The 11,912-nt window shown below is 41.8% G+C and overlaps 1 pseudogene; it reads left to right on the top strand.

The window, feature by feature from the left end:
* The first annotated feature begins 9,119 nt into the window (after positions 1–9,119).
* On the top strand, positions 9,120–11,212 carry LOC109215612 (annotated as a pseudogene).
* Positions 11,213–11,912: the final 700 nt, after the last annotated feature.

The raw sequence follows: 11,912 nt of genomic DNA, 5'->3' as shown, positions 1-11,912 counted from the left end.
AGTGCTCCAAATCTGCCAAGTTCAGATTTTTATCATCAAATTATGCTAAACGAATGAATTCCAATTGAAAAATATCAATTTTAAGCACAAAACCCGAAATAAGTCAAAACCCGACCCCCGGGCCCGCATCCCGGAACTAGACAAACTTTATACCAAAATGTTTTTCTTCTTCTCACGAGTCCGTACATATAAAGAACTCGAAAATCAGAGTTCGTTTGACCCCTCAACTCATCCCTAGATGGTCTCATAATCTCAAGTCCTAACTCCACCTTTTTGTACTGATTTTCATGAATTAAACACTGATATTTTGTTCCTTAATCACAAATAATCGAGTTTTAGGGTCCAAAATCCTTACCTCAATGAAGAACAATGATTTCCTCTCCTCAGAATCGCCTCAAAGCTCTTTTTCCCGTTCAAAAAATGGTGTAAAAGGGTTCAAAGTCACGGAACATGTCTTTAAAATATTCTGCCCAGCTATTAAAATTCCTTCATCGCGATCGCGGGACAAACTTCGCGATCGCGAAGCACAAAAACTCGGCTCCCAAAAATTACTCTATGCGAACGCGTGAAATACCATGCGAACGCGATGCTCAGGCCTTTTTACACTACGCGATCGCGGACCAACTACCGCGTTCGCAAAGAACAATCTCCAAGCCAACACCCCTGGTCCACTTACTCGACGCAAACGCGACCTTCACTACACGTTCGCGATCAACAACTTCCTCACCTCTATGCGATCGCCACCCAACCTCCACGAACCCGAAGAACAACTGGACCTCCCCCTCAAAACCTTCTACGCAATCGCAAAGAGAAATCTTCTACAACAGCTGAACCTGCAATTTCTGCAACTCCAAACTTCATGAAATAGTCTGGTTGACCATCCTAAACTCACTCGAGGTCCCCGGGACCTCAACCAAAAGCACAAACATATTTCATAGCCTTATTCAAACTTGTACCAATCTTCAAAACACCTCAAACAACATCAAAATCACGTAAACTCATCAAATTCAAGCCTAAGGTTCTAAATTCTTCCACATTCCGCTTTTGATCAAAAACCCAACCAAACCATGTCCAAATGACCTGAAATTTTGCACACACATCCCAAATGACATAACGAAGCTACTGCAACTTCCGGAATTCCATTCCGACCCCTATATCAAAATCTCACCTATCAACCGGAAAACGCCAAAAACTCAATTTCGCCAATTCAAGCCTAAATCTACTCCGGACCTCCAAAACATATTCCGATCACACTCATAAGTCCCAAATCATCTCCCGAAGCTATTCGAACCACCAGATCTCACATCTGAGCCCTCTAACGCATAAGTCAACATCCGGTTGACTTTTCTAACTTAAGCCTTCTTAAAAGAGACTAAGTGTCTCAAACCTTCTCAAAATCTTTCCGAACCCGAGCCAACCAACCCGGTCACATTTAAAACCAATAATTAAGGCAAATAGAAGCAGAAATGGGGAAATGGAGCTGTAACTCATGAGACGACCGGCCAGGTCGTCACATCCTTCCCCTCTTAAACAAACATTCGTCCTCGAACGAGTCAAGAAACGTACCTGAAGCCTCGAATAGGTGAGGATATCTGCTCCGCATCTCCTGCTCTGTCTCCCAGGTAGCGTCCTCCATGGGCCGACCTCTCTACTGCACTTTCACCGAAGCTATATCTTTTGACCTCAACTTTCGAATCTGACGCTCCAAAATAGTTGCTGGCTCCACATCATAAGTCAAATCACCCTCCAACTGAACCGTGCTAATCCAGAACATGAGACGGATCTCCAATATACTTCCAGAGCGTAGAAACATGGAATACCGGGTGCACACCTGACAAGCTGGGTGGCAAGGCAAGCTCATAAGCCACCTCCCCAACCATCCGAAGTACCTCAAAAGGTCTAATAAATCGTGGACTCAATTTACCCTTCTTTCCAAACCTCATAACACCCTTCATGGGTGAAACCTTCAACAGAACCATCTCACCAACATATAAGACACATCACGAACCTTCCTGTCAGCATAGCTCTTTTGTCTCGACTGTGTTGTACGCAGTCTCTCCTGAATCACATTCACCTTGTCTAAAGCATCATGCACCAAATCTGTACCCAATAACCTGGCCTCGCTCGGCTCAAACCAACCCACTGGGGATCTACACCGTCTCCCATACAAAGCCTCATATGGAGAATTCTGAATACTTGACTGGTAACTGTTATTATAAGCAAACTCCGCGAGAGGTAGAAACTGATCCCATGACCCTCCATAATCAATAACACAAGCGCGTAGCATATCCTCCAATATTTGAATAATGCGCTCGGACTGCCCGTCCGTCTGAGGGTGAAAAGCTGTGCTCAACTCAACTTGAGTACCCAACTCTCGTTGTACAGACTTCCAAACCTGTGAAGTAAACTGAGTGCCCCTATCTGAAATGATGGAAACTGGGACACCATGCAACCGAACAATCTCCCGGATATATATCTCTACTAACCGCTCAGAGGAATAAGTAGTACAAATAGGAATGAAGTGCGCGGACTTGATTAGCCGATCTACAATCACCCAAATAGCATCGAACTTCTTCAAAGTCCGTGGAAGTCCAACTACAAAGTCCATAGTGATCCGCTGCCACTTCCACTCTAGAATATCAATCCGCTGAAGCAAGCCACCCGGTCTCTGATGCTCATATTTCACCTGCTGACAATTGAGACACCGAGCTACAAACCCCACAATGTCTTTCTTCATTCAATAATGCTGTCTCAAATCCTGATACATCTTCGCGGCTCCTGCATGAATAGAATACCGCAAGCTATGGGCCTCCTCCAGAATCAACTCCCGAAGCCCATCTACATTGGGCACACATATTCGGCCCTGCATCCTCAACACCCCATCATCATCGATAGTCACATCTCTGGCATCATTATGCTGAACTCTGTCCTTAAGGACAAGCAAGTGTGGATCATCATACTGGCGCTCTATAGGGAAGACGGAGATAACCAATCCATGCCTAGGATAACATCGAAGTCCACCATACGCAATAGCTCTAGATCCACTCAGGTCTCCAGACCCCTAATAGACACAATACACGACCGGTACACACGGTCTACCACTATCGCCCACCGGCGTAGAAACATGAACAAAAGAAACAAGGGACTCGCAGGGCATGGACTGAGATAATACCTGTAATCACCTTATTTGAAGCAATTGCATCGGGCCTAGCTGGAAGTGCATAGAAGCGAGCCTGGTCACCTCCGGATCAACCTCCCCATCTGGGGCGACCCCTAGATGACTGTCCCCCACCCCTAGCTAGCTGGGTGGGTGGTGAAGTGGCTGGGGCTGAGGCTGATGACTGACCCCTCTAATGAGAACGACGAGGGCACTACCTCCACAAGTGGCCCATTTCTCCACACTCATAATAACTCTCGGGTACTGGAGACGGGGACTGATGGGAACCTCTAGCACCGGTATGACTAGCAGACGCCCCTGGCATAGAAGAATCCTTAACCGATGGAGCACGAGATGAACCCTGGGCTGGAAGTGCACTAAGAGAAGAATAGCCCTGTTAAGAACCGTGAGAACTGTGGCCTGATGATGCCCCACTATAACCTGGGCGAGCTGACTGACCATGTCGGAACTGTCGGCCTCTGTCGTGCTAATACTGGCCCCTCGAAGGAGCACCCCCAAAACTACCATGTTCTCGAGGCCTCTTAGCCTCCCTCTCCTGGCAACAAACTGACTCAATCTCTTGAGAAATATCCACAACCTCCTCGAATGTAGCACCTGACACCCTCTCCCTGGTCATGAGAACCTGAAGTTAGTAAGTGAGGCCATCAATAAACCTCCTGATTCTCTCTCTCTCTCTCTCTCAGTGGAAACCAGCCAAATAGCATGTCGAGCCAACTCCGAGAACCTTATCTCATACTGGGTAACTGTCATCTCCCCCTGTCGTAGCTGCTCGAACTACCTCCGTAGCTGCTCCCTGCGGCACTGTGGGACATTCTTCTCCAGAAATAGGGCGGAGAACTGCTGCCAAGTCAGAGGTGCCGAACCAACAGGCCTACGCCTCTAACCGCTGCTCATCCTCCATTACATTCTAAAAAAAGAAACATGAGGCGATATACATATAAATATATACTTTAAGCTAAACATCACCTACTCCTTAGAGGATTGCCAATGAAGTGAGGATCAACATGGAGTTATCACAAAGCATTGCTTCAGAGAAGCAAACAAAGTTGCTGTCAAGATGGATTCTTTGAGTCACAAGGTCGAAGAAGTGTATATAAATGCCGACTATACTACATTGCCTCGCCAAATTAGATGGCAATTTGCAACTTTTCGAGTCAAGAAGAGAAAACCAAGCAAGCTCACCTACGATCCTCCTTGAAGTAACAACTTTATGGCCACTTCTTTTTTTTTTTTTTGAGGAAGTGATAGTAGATGTACTCTTCAACTAAGCTTTCCTCTTTCACTTCATGTAAAGAAGGTGTGGTAATACCCCCTTCTTCAAATGTACTCATTTCAAAAAGTGGCAATGAACTCATAAAAAAAAAGAGTTCCAAATTTTCTGTATTTTTGTGGGTAACAAGTTATAGCCCATACGTTTCCCAATAGCTTGATGACTAAGGAGTTGTTTCCAGGGTGCATATAGTCTATTTTTGTCGGCAGCTAATATAGGGATATAGTTTAGATGACTTGTGGGGTTATCTTGTTCTAGGGGCGGCTTAATGATGTTTGTGGCCTAAAGAGAACTTCATTAAGAGGCCTTAAGAATCCTAAATCAATATTTATATTTATTTATTTGTAATTTTTTTTAAAACTTTTTGACATACAGAATTCTTCTTTTTCTTTGATTTCATTACCATCTAACTCCATAAGATCGGAGACTTGTTCATTTCAAAAACACTTTCCTATACCTTTTCATTAAACTTTATCTATTGTTTGAAAGAAATTTATTGGCAATACCTTTTTGAGGTTGTATTACAAATGTTACTCATACTTTGTTGTTGGCATGTTTAAATTCTGATTTTTTTTTTAAAAAGAGAGAAAGTTAGCGTAACGACCAACCGGTCGTTTTGAACTTTTGCACTTTGATCGCCAGTTTTCGGGCATGACTTGCCCCGTGTTATGCATTATGACCGATGTAGATCGTTGGTTTTGGCTTTCAGGAAAATTGGAATGAATTTGAAAGAATAGTCTCAGTTGAAGGCTTTGAATTTGAAAGGGTTAACCAAGAGTTGACTTATTTGTATATGAGCTTGGATCGGAATTTTTATGATTTGGCTAGCTCCGTTAGGTGATTTATGACTTAGGAGCACGATCGGAATGCATTTTGGAAGTCTGTGGAAAGATTTGGCTTGAATTGACAAAGTTAGTATTTCGGCGAATTCCGGTTGATAGGTGAGATTTTGATCCGAGGGTCGGAATGGAATATCGAGAGTTGCTGTAACTTTGTTAAGTGATTTGGGATGTGTGTGTAAAATTTCAGGTCATTCAGACGTGGTTTGGTAGGGTTTTTGATCGAATGCGTGTTTCGGAAGTTTTAGAAGAACTTAGGCTTGAATTCGATGTAATTTGATGGTTTTGGTGTTGTTTGAGGTATTTTGATAATTGGAACAAGTTTGGATGATGTTTCGGGATGTGTTGGTGTTTTGGTTGAGGTCCCGGGGGGCCTCGGGGTGATTCCGGATGGCTAACGGAGAGTTTTGGACTTGGGAGATTTTGATTTGGCTGATGCTTCTGGTATTTCCGCTTCTGCGGAAATGGGACCGCAGAAGCGGCATCGCAGGTGCGAAGAGAACGTGTTGGTTGGTGTAGCAGGCTCCGCAGATGCGGTGGTTTTTCCGCAGAAGCGGAACCGCATCAGCGAGCGAAGGACCGCAGAAGCGGAAGTTTTGGACGTTAGTGGAAGCCGCAAAAGCGGCACGTGGTCCGCAGAAGCGGGACCGTGGATGCGGAAAATTTTCCGCAGAAGCGAAATGTGCTGGGCAGAAGGTTATAACTTCATTTCATCCGCGATTTTGGGTCTATTTTCACCCATAGCTGCTCGTTTTTGGAGATTTTTGGAGGAGATGAAAGAGGGATACAAGAGGAATCGACTTGAGGTAAGAATCTTGGTCTTAAAACTTGATTATATTGTGAAATCCACCTAGAATTTCATGGAAATTAAGCCTAAAATTGAAGAACTAGGGCTTGGAAATTGGAGATTTTTAAATTGGGATTTGATAGGCCATTTGAGCTCGGATTTGGGAGTCCTTGATATGTATGAACTCGTGGGAAGATATAGAATCTATTGATGTGAAAATTTCTGAGTTTTGAGAAGTGGGCCCGGGGCTCGGGTTTTGGTAATTTCGGGATTTGTGCCCATTATTGTTTGTTTTCGCTTGGGCTTTGTTTCTTTAGCATATTGTGATGTATTCGCTTTGTTTTTGGATAGATTCGACGCGTGTGGAGGCCGATTTGAGGGGCAAAGGCGTCGTGAGCTAGAGATTTCGCCGGTTCGAGGTGAGTAATGATTGTAAATGATATCCTGAGGGTTTGAAACCCCGGATTTGCACATCATAGTGCTATATTGAGGTGACTTGCACGTTGGATAGCGAGCGCAGGATAGAGCACCGTTGGGGATTGCGACTTTGTCCGTCCCGATTGATGAATTTACTGCGTATTTGTCTGAAATTACTTGTTATCATCACAATTTGGGCTGATTGCCATATTTGGGCTTCGTGCCAGCTATTTGAACCCTTCGGGGATTGTTGTTGAAAATTCCTCACTGTTTTAATTATATGCTTGAGCTCAGTCACGTATTTTCCACTGTTTTAAAACTCAGCCAAGTTTATTATGCCTTAAACGCTTGAAATGATATTTTCAAATATATTTTAGGCTGAGCATCATGTTTTACTGTTGCCCGAGTGGCTTGTTGATCTTTGACTGGGTAAGGCTGAGGGCCTGTATTGTGAGAATACGTTTGGATCGGGCTGCACGCCGCAACAGTGTTATACTGATATTGATATGAGGACGAGGGCCTAGATTGATGCCACGAGATGGCTTGATATTGCGCTTGGGCCGTAAGGGGCCCCTCTCGGAGTCTGCACACCCCCAGTAAGCGTCGTCGACGATAAACAGATCGGGCTGCACGCCGCAGCGGTATGTGGATCGGGCTGCACGCCGCAGCGGTACTAGTACTGTTCTGTGTGTTTACTTTATTTCATTTGCCTGCCTTTACCTGTTGTTTGTGCTACTTCATGTGATATCTACCTGATTGCCTGACATTATCTGTTAATTGAGTGTGGTGCCCGAGGGGCGGACTTCTGTGCTTATCTGCACTATTTGATTTGCATTTGTTTGCATACTGTTGAAAAAGTTATTTTCAAAAGAGGTTTTAAACTGAGCTAAGATATTTCTAAAGATTTCACAACTTCACTGCTTTTCTCAAAGGGTTTTACACTACTTTTATATAGCATGATGATATGCCATACGTGATTTCTTACCGCTCAGTTGTTATTTACCTTATTACTCACTGAGTTGGAGTACTCACTTTACTCCCTGCACCCCGTGTGCAGATGCCGGTATTTATTCACCCGGTAGCGGGTTTGGCTGATCAGAGTAAGAGATATAGGAGTTTAACGAGGTGACTGCCAGCATTCGCAACATCGTTCTTCTCCCTTTGTTCATTCTTCTTGATTAGTGTATTTTTAGACCTTGTTATTGTACTTACATTCTAATAGATGCTCGTGACTTGTGACGCCCCGATTAGGGCTGTGTTGGGTTGTATTTCCGCTAATTAATATTATTAAGTCATATTTTAGTTGTTTATTCATGTTTAAATTATTTTTGAAAAGACAAGTTGGGTTAGTTGGCTGGCCTCCTCTTCACGAGAGGCGCCATCACGACCAGTGCGGGGTTTGGGTCGTGACAGTTAGAACGACTAAACCTGATTCTGAAAGTTGATAACTTGATGATTAATTTCAAAATAAACTAATCCATGAGAGAGTTTCATTTCTTCTATTTGCTTATTTAAATGCTTGAAAACATGAGAAAGAATATGAAAATAAAGGTGCAATTCGAATTATACAAGAAATTTTTTTGTTTGACAGAATATGCAGATGCATAGGAAGAAACAAAAAAAAAAGAACATGTACAAATATGAATTTGGAAGACATGGCCTAGGAAAAATATATGGCTTGTTAAAAATTATATATTTCTTTACAGTAGAAGATCATTGCCCATGTCTCCTTCTTTAAGTTGTTCTATTTCATAACTACTTCTTTCTTTTCACAAAGAATCAGTGATTTTTCTTACAAGATTCAGTTTTTCTATGAAAATCTTAGAGACATAAAAATAATTACTAACAATATATGGGGCCCCAATTTTTGAGGGGCCTAAAGTAAGGGCCCTAGTTCCGGAGGACTAAGCTGCTTTAATTTACAGAGGGCTTAAAATTGATCCTTACTCAAATTATCTACATACTATTTTGTATTTGTCCAAGTATAGCTATTATATAATTATAGTCTCTGCCTTCTCTCTAGAAAACTAGTGAGAGAAGGCCTAAATTTCAATCAATCAATAACTCCATCATGTCAGACAAGGAAATTTAACACTAACAAATGAAGAAAGGACCTCCTCACGCGCAGCACACACAAACGGAAGGAAGAAGACAATTTTTTGGACCCACAAGTAAGTTATCGAGACTCAAAATTAACATTTTGTTTATATGGATTTTTACTGTACTTGTTCCTCAGACATATACAAAATAGTATGCTTATAATTTGAGTAGGGGCCGATTTTAAGCACTCCGTAAATTAAAGCAGCTTAGCCCTCCGGAACTGTTCAATATTATATTTCAGAATTGGACATATACAAAATAGTATGTTCGTAATTTGAGTAAGGATCAGTTTTAAGCACTCCGTAAATTAAAGCAGCTTAGCCCTCTGGAGCTGTTCAATATTATCTTTTATTATTTGAGTAAGGATCAATTTTAAGCACTCCGTAAATAATATATTCATAATTTGAGAAGCACTCCGTAAATTAAAGCAGCTTAGCCCTCCGGAATTGTTCAATATTATCTTTTTGTCCTCAAACTGCTCATGTCCACTATATCTGCATTCCTCCGGAGAGGTGCAAGCAAAAATTAATTGGAAGAAACATATATGTTTCTACTCATAATTCTAATAAGCTTTTCATTTACTCCCCTCTCTGCTAGTGCTTCTAAAAATTAATTGCAAATCTTTCCACCTGTTTAATCAACCACAATGTCCATAACTTCTCCATGTACCCCACAAGGAATCATGATAATATTGCTGATCAAAGTAGAAATTAATTTAACTAGCTCGACTTCTCCCTTCAGAATCTTCGATTTGCAGCATTTAACATGCCGAAACCAACGGTCATTACCCTACCAAATAGAAAGGAGGAGCTCGTGAGCACCATTCTTTGTTGCAGACAAAAATCTTACGAAGGAACTTCTTATGTTTCCTTTGACGGTTCCCCGTTCGTGATCATCGACTTGATGACATTAGACGACGTTTCAGTAGATTTGGATTCCGAAACTGCTTGGGCTCAGGGCGGCGCAACAATTGGCCAAACTTATTACGCCATTGCCAAGGCAAGTGACGTTCATGCATTTTCAACAGGTTCGGGTCCAACAGTAGGATCTAGAGGTCATATTTCAGGCGGTGGCTTTGGACTTCTGTCCAGAAAATTCGGACCCGCTGCTGATATTGTCGTTGATGCTCTTCTTATTGATGCTGATGGACGGTTATTAGACCTAAAAGCCATGGGAGGAGACGTGTTTTGGGCAATCAGAGGTGGCGGCGGTGGAAATTGGGGAATTATTTATGCGTGGAAAATTCAAAGTGCCCAAAACCGTAACAACTTTTATGATCTCTAAGCCTGGCTCCAAACAGTACGCTGCCCATTACTTTACAAATGGCAAATAGTTGCAGCCGATGATTTTACTCTAGGAGTACAAATGAGACCTATAGATCTGCCGGCTGATATGAAATACGAAAATACTACTCCTATTGAAATATTTCAGCAATTCAATGGACTTTATCTGGGTCCAAAAACTGAAGCGGTTTCCATATTAAATGAGGCATTTCCAGAGCTAAACGTTAAGAATGATGACGCCAAAGAAATGACTTGGATTGAGTCTGCACTTTTATTTTCCAAATTAGATAACGTATTTGGGAACTCCTCTGACGATATCTCCCGTTTGAAAGAATGCTACATGGATGTAAAAATTTCTTCAAAGGCAAATCAGATTATGTGAAGACCCCATTTTCAATGGACGGAATGATGACAGCTCTTGTTGAACTCGAGAAAAACCCCAAGGCATTCTTGTGTTCGATCCATATGGCGGAGCCATGGAAAAAATTAGTGATCAAGCTATTCCTTTCCCTCATCGAAAGGGTAATCTTTTCGCGGTTTAATATTATGCACAGTGGAACGAAGAGGACGATGGCAGGAGCAACGAGTACATGGAGTGGATAAGAGGATTTTACAATAAAATGGCACCTTTTGTTTCCAGCTCACCAAGGGGAGCTTATATCAACTACTTGGATATGGATCTTGGAGTGAATATGGACGACGAGTACTTACTGCAAAATGCTAGTAGTCGTTGTTCTTCCTCTGTTGATGCTTGGAGAGAGCTAGAGCATGGGGTGAATGTTAGAAATTACCGTCTCTTCTAGAGACTTCTAGTGTTACCCACATATAAGGTAATAAATTATTTACCTTATCTCCCAAAGGAAATAATATATCAGGTAATATTCTATAGTTATGCATATATGGTAGTTTCTTTGATGGAAAGAAATTACCATATATTAGGAGTCCCTAGGGTAATTATAATTTATGGAGAAGTCCCTAGGGCTAAAGTATTTGCCTATGAATTCCTAGCCTACCAATAAATACGCCTGTGACTCCATCAGTCTGGCATCATACGATAGGTATAGGCTAGAAGACTCTCTAGGTTATCTGCTAAAGGTTTCAAAGGCAATTCCCAACATCACTTGAACAACCATGGCTGAAGGTACGTTCCTTGTTTAATTTCTGCTGCATCGGCTCTGCGTTTGTATTCGAATTATAACATGTGGTATCAGACCCTACCTTTAATTGTGTGTTCGGTGTTTAGTTTTGTTAATGGTGGTTAAAAAGATAAGTACCATCTTATACTGTCAGGTTTCTGCAACAATTAATTCGTAACATGGAACTAAACTTTTATCGATAGATTAATCTTTAGTTTTGGTTCCGACTACATTATTGTTAACTGCCTTATGTATGAACTTTGTGCATTTGTATGACAATTAGATATCAATTAATATAATATGAACAGAAAGAGTTGCTAAACCCACGTAATCAATATTGGAAGTAACTACAGTTGTCTTTTAACTGATGTTGCCTTATTTCCTTTCATTTGGATCTATGTTATGTTTATTATTAAAAGGAAATTTTCTCTTGAATCCGTTTATGAATCTAAATTGTGAAGAGGTGTTGGTAATTTAAACAATGTTAATGTGTCGACCCGACCCGTCGTCACGTGAGTCACCGCCCCGTTTTTCCCATTTTCTGCTTCTTTATGCTTCATTATAAGATCCTTGTGTGAACGAGTTGATTTGGATTGGTTTTAGAAGGAAATGAGACACTTAGTCTCTTTAAGGAAGGCTTGTTTTGGAAAAGTCAACCGGATGTTGACTTATGTGTTAGAGGGCTCGGATGTGAATTTCGATGATTCGGTTAGCTTCGGGGGATGATTTGTGACTTAGGAGTGTGACCGGAAGTGATTTTGGAGGTCCGGTGTCGAATTAGGCTTGAATTGGCGAAGTTAGTATTTTGGCGAATTCCGGTTGATAGGTGAGAATTTGATCCGAGGGTCGGAATGGAATTCCGAGAGTTGCTAAACCCACGTAATCAATATGAGTATTACGGG

Source organism: Nicotiana attenuata, unplaced genomic scaffold, assembly GCF_001879085.1.
Source record: "Nicotiana attenuata strain UT unplaced genomic scaffold, NIATTr2, whole genome shotgun sequence".
Lineage (NCBI taxonomy): Eukaryota > Viridiplantae > Streptophyta > Magnoliopsida > Solanales > Solanaceae > Nicotiana > Nicotiana attenuata.
This window is presented reverse-complemented; position numbering and strand designations above follow the sequence as displayed.